Source organism: Callospermophilus lateralis, chromosome 9 (genome assembly GCF_048772815.1).
Source record: "Callospermophilus lateralis isolate mCalLat2 chromosome 9, mCalLat2.hap1, whole genome shotgun sequence".
Taxonomy (NCBI): Eukaryota; Metazoa; Chordata; class Mammalia; order Rodentia; family Sciuridae; genus Callospermophilus; species Callospermophilus lateralis.
The window spans coordinates 63,151,113-63,156,968 of NC_135313.1; positions in this window are offsets into that span (position 1 = coordinate 63,151,113).

The window sequence follows — 5,856 nt, forward strand, 5'->3', positions numbered from 1 at the left end:
TGGATGACTGAATTTTAGAAAATTCTTGAATAAACCAAAGATATATATACATACATATACACACACACACACACATATATATATATATATATATATACATATGTATGTGTATATATATACATTCCAAGTATATAAATATGTATAAATACACATATATACATATATATATATATATAAATACACACATATATATATAAATACACACATATATATATAAATACACACATATATATATAAATACATATATATATATATATATGTATATATATATAAATGTTTAAAATTAGCTCAGATTATGTTGACTTCTACATTGGGGTGATTAAATGGCATAAGAATGGGCGTAAGGTAACACTCTGACATTCTGAACTGATGGACATTGAAATTGATGAAATCATACACTTAATACACTTAAGAGTTGTTCATTTTATTCTATGCAAATTATACCTCAATAAAATTGGAAGAGAGTTGGGGTTGTGGCTCAGTGGTAGCACACTCGTCTGGCATGAGTGAGGCTGGGTTTGATCCTCAGCACCACATAAAAATAAATAAAAAGTGAATTTAATATAAATTCATTTAACAAGTAGAACATAAAACCAGTAAGTTAATATTATACCAGTTTTAAAGGACATAGACGTCTATATGCTTAGGTGTATGTATATACAAAGAGAAGAAACTAGGAGGGGTTGAGCCTGTATTTCTCTCTGGGTACAATAAACAGAAATTTTTTTTTACATTCTTTAAACTTTTTTCTACTTTTTTGAATAGAAAAATCTCATGCATTTGGCCCTCTGTATTTGCAGATTCAACCAACCTCAGATCAAAAATATTCTGAAATAAATTGCTTCTGTACTGTGTATATATGGAATTTTTGCTTATCATCACTCTGCAAAATTTAGCATAACTACTATTTCTACACAGAATTTACCTGTTTGTAGGTATTATAAGTAATCTAGAGCTGATTTTAAGTATGTAGAATGATGTACTATTTTCTATAAGGAATGTGAGCACCTGTAGATTTTCATATTGTGGTGAGACATGGAACAAATCCCCCACAAGTACCAAAGAATCATACATTTGTTTCATAACAAAGAAAATACAACAAGCACCACAAAAATATTTTTTTCAAGTTAGAGATACTTGGTTATTTGTCACCAGATGATATACATTTAGATGAACTTCAGGATAGACATTTTTATATATAATTTTTCTGTTGTCTGTATGTGCATAAAATAAGGATGTAGAATTATTCATTAGTAGTAACCTTTTTCCAAACCAGCACATCAATCTATTATTTTGCTTTGCATATGTTGGAGAAGTACTGTGAGTACAGGTTGACTTGTTCTGCTTTGTATGTGCCTGATTTTCCTCCCAAGATGTGTTTTGCTTTTTCAATTCTTTATCCTAGATATTTAAGATTTCTAATGAAAGAAATAACTCAATAATACATAACAAAACAATAATCCAGAAATGAGCATTATGAGTATTATGTTTGTGTCAGTTACATTCCAAGCATATTGAAATCATCATCTAATATAAACTTCATGAGAAATCTATGAGGTAATAAATGAGTGAGTTCTGTTTTTGTATTTGTTTTCTTAATGAAGAAACAGAGATATGGGAATGTCAAATATTTTTCCTTACCCATATTTTGTGCAAAGTCTCAGAGTTAAAAATTGTTTCCAAATACTCTGGTGCCAAATTTAATTCTTTTAATTATCAGATTGTAGATTTTATTCTTTGGAGTAAAGGACAAAGCATTTAATGTTATGTCTCTTTCAGAATAATTACATGAAATTATTTTAAAATTACTTCATTCATAATAAGAATAAAAATGCATTCTGATAGTGTAATTGTGACAAATAAATGATATAATGCATCTAAATGTTCTTGATATACCAAAGTGCCAGTTATCATTCCACTCCTCTCAGCTCCAAAGCTACCCTCTGTAGTGCTGCTTGCAATATTGGAACATTTATCCCTTGCTAGCTGGCAAAAGGATAAGCTCCATCAAGAAAGTAGAGGACCCTGGAGGGACACCAGAAGAGAAACAGTTCTTGGCTTCTGTGAATCATTACTCCTTACAGGCTCCTGCAGTGCATTGTGACCAGTAGCATATGGCACCTCTCCATGGTCCCTCCCTCAGCATCCCAGAGGATGATTTCCTAGTCCGTTTCCCAAGCAACTTCTCCTTGAACTTCTACAATGTCCAGTGGGCCATGATAGGACCTGTTCCAATGAGGTCTGTATTGCAGCCTTGGAAAAGGAGTTCACTGCCAGGTTCTTTTCTTTCTTGAGTATTCCGTGTTACTCTTAGAGGTAGTGGCTGCTCCCTGTATCTGCTCTTTCTATATTCCTCAGAGTTTTATTTACTCCTTCACAGCCAATAACCAGTTACTCCAAATTTCTGTTATAGTTAGTAATTTTAAAAAAAAAACATCGTTCCCTTTACAAATTGCTATGTGGTTCCTGCCTCCCAATTGGAAACTTACTAAAAAAATCATTAAGAACAACAAAATTGAAATGGTTATTTTTGTGTCTGAATATCCTGCATGTGTATTTGGAGTTATCTCTGAAAATCCTAATCTTAAAAAATTCAAAGTTTCAATAATTTCACTTACATGCTAGTAATAATAACAACTATTGCAAAGAATAAGTCATGGATAACACAATGCCCATGAAAATGCTTTGCATATTGTCAAAACATTACATGAAAAATAATAGAAAATATGGATTGAAATCAGAGGTTTCAGACATAAAAATTTAGTGTTGCATGGGCTATTCCACTTGCACTTTTTGTAAGGATTTTTACAATTTGTAACCAGAAAAATCGTACAATTGGTTACAACTCTTCTTTAGTTGTCTTTAAATGCAAACTATTCTGATGGCAAACTCTGTTTATGCTATAGCATAACTAGAACATTCTTTTAAAGCATGTTAATTTGACAAATAGCTACATATTTCAAGTAATTTGTTTTTACTGGAGAAAAGAAATAGCTATCAAGATCATTTTTCCCACTTAATAGTTTCTCTCACAATGGTTTCACCAAAAGTCCTAGACTGATACCAAACTAACATATGCTACTATTGCCAAGATGAAACTGCACAATATTTTCTTTTTGCATCAATACTTGGGTTTATATACTCATATAATTTTTTTCCTATTACAACATTTTCATAATAATCCCTGGCATACCTATCAAGGATCTTTATTGTTTCTTTTAAAATGCATTAAATTAATAATACTGCATACCCTGCTTTGATTGTGAGAGAAGAAAAGAAAGGGAAAGAATTCTGGATTTCCAAAACTTTTTTCTAAAATCTTTGAACAACTACTTATTTTTAGTGTAGTGTGTGTGTGTGTGTGTGTGTGTGTGTGTGTGTGTTTTGGTGTTTCTACAAAAAAAATGGAGACAGAGGACAGCTCACAAGCTGTTATGCATGCATATTCATACATGTTATATATTCCTAGGCCCCTTCCCTTCACTTCGTGTAAATGAAGAACAACATCTGTATAAATTAGATACTGACTTTGAGATACAGGAACATTCCAGTGAGCACACTAGATTAAATGATGTATCTGAAGAATGATGAATTTTGTCAAAAGCACACCTGAAGCATATCATTATTTATGGACTACAGATTAAAAATGTAGATCAATAGATAAGTAAATAAATTAATACAAACTGGTTTACTTAATTTCTGAAAGTTGAGAGGATGTGATATACAGATTACCAGTGCGTAACTGAGAGCACTAGGCTCTCTTAACCACTTTTTCAAGAACATCATTTGAATGTCATAAACTGCTTTTCAGGTCTATAGACAGCAACTCTTTCTGTGTTTCGAATGCACCCGATGCATTTTGTTGTAAATTTTAAAAAGGCATGGTAAATATTTCTAAAAATATTTGGTTGCCTTGTATTAAGAATTGGAAAAATGTACAAAAATAGTCTGAGTGCCTTCATGCTGAATTGAAAAGAAACAGGTAATGAGAAAATAAGAGTCAAAAGGGTACAACAAAGTTGAAAGAGGGAAACCAAGAAGAGTCAACTTCAGTATTTTGAACACTTAGCTCAGGAGCATCTATTTCCTCATCCATTTTATTAACTACCCAAAGAGCCATTCACACTTTATTGCAATTGTCCTTTCAGGTTGAGAAGTCACTTTCTCATACTTTTCAAGTCTCAGTCATTTAAAAAAGTTATTCTGTCAAAAGATCATAAAAATACAGATATGGTACTCTGTTTGGTACAATGTTTTACAGATCATATTATTTAAATTTATTCCTGAAAAGCACAATCCATAGTCAGACACATTTTGTCAAAATTGGGAGATCATCTGTTATCCAAATGATATGACATTCACTCAATATACTCTAGGCACTGAGTGTGCACAGCAGCGAGATTCACACAGATAAAAGTTTGTCAATTTAAAGAACTTGGATACATCTTAGATACTTCAAAAGAGTTCACCATGATTACAGATATATCGTATAGAACTTTTCAAGAATGCACTTTCCTTAGCTGGCAAACTAAAACTATATTTTAATTTGATACTAAAACTAATACCAAGCAGTGTGATAAGTCATGTTCATGCAGTGTCCCAATTAATACAATGTGCCTTTGAGGTAGTCATTACTGAAGCTAACAGTGGTTAAGTTACTTTTTAAAGGTTGCACATTCAATGATTTTTAGTATTTCTCTTCTGTGGGAAAACTCATTCATTCAATCAATCAACAAATATTTTGAACATATAATCCCTATAGATAAAATATTATTTATGAATGAGACAAACAAATGAAAAAAAAGTATAAAAAATGCTAGAATCATCATATAGATGCAAACAGAGGTTGCCTTTAAAGTGTGGGAACAGGGGTTGCATCTGAAGCAATTGAAGAATTTATGAGTTCATTTTATCTGTTACTTTAATGCAATAGCCCAGGACATCAACTTCTTGAAACATGTAAGCATTGACTATTTTGAAAAATCTTCTGTTTCTTAAATTGATTAAGAGGAGGACAATAAAGTGGTGAGCAATTCTCCACAGACCACTTTCTCTTAATGAAATAGCTATCCACATAAATAGAGCTGAGGTTTCTATTCCACTCTTTTGCAAGTTCTGATTAATCATGATATTAATTAAGATAACTCATCTTCTTGATTTTCAAGTCCAGGGTATGATGAATATAAAGACACACCAAATTTATTGTCTTGAAAAAGGCAAAAGATGAATGAGATGTAGAAGAGGAAAAGATTCGTTTTCCTTCTACTTACTGTAGGTTCATGGCCGGGGTCTCTATAACAAAAGACAGATTAATAAGAAAAACTACACACATCGATTTAATTTTTACTTGACACAAGAGATTTTATAAGGAAATTAAGGTCTCAAAGAACTGGTACAACCTGTTTTTTTCTTAGTATTTTTAGTTATAGATGTACACAATGCCTTTATTCTATTTATTTTTATGTGGTGCTGAGGATGGAACGCAGTATCTCACATGTACGAGGCAAGCATTCAATCACTGAGCTATAGCCACAGTCCTCAACCTGAATGTTTTTTTTCTTGGTTTGAGGAGGAGTAGAAAATCCTGGAGAACATGATGGCACAAGGAATGAACTAAGTGTGGTGAATGAAGTAAACTTAGCAAAGACTGTTCATTCAGATTCTCTGTGTCCCTTAGGAGAAAAGGGATACTCCTTTCCTTTGGGTACAGGGAAGGCACCCTTTATGTGAAGTCTTATTCTTGATTCAGGGGAAGGTTAGTACACACTTCTTGCACATTTTGAAGTTCTTGCACATGAGGCTTCTGAAATTCCTTCCTTTTACAATACTCAAAATGCCAAGATGTACATTTTGGGA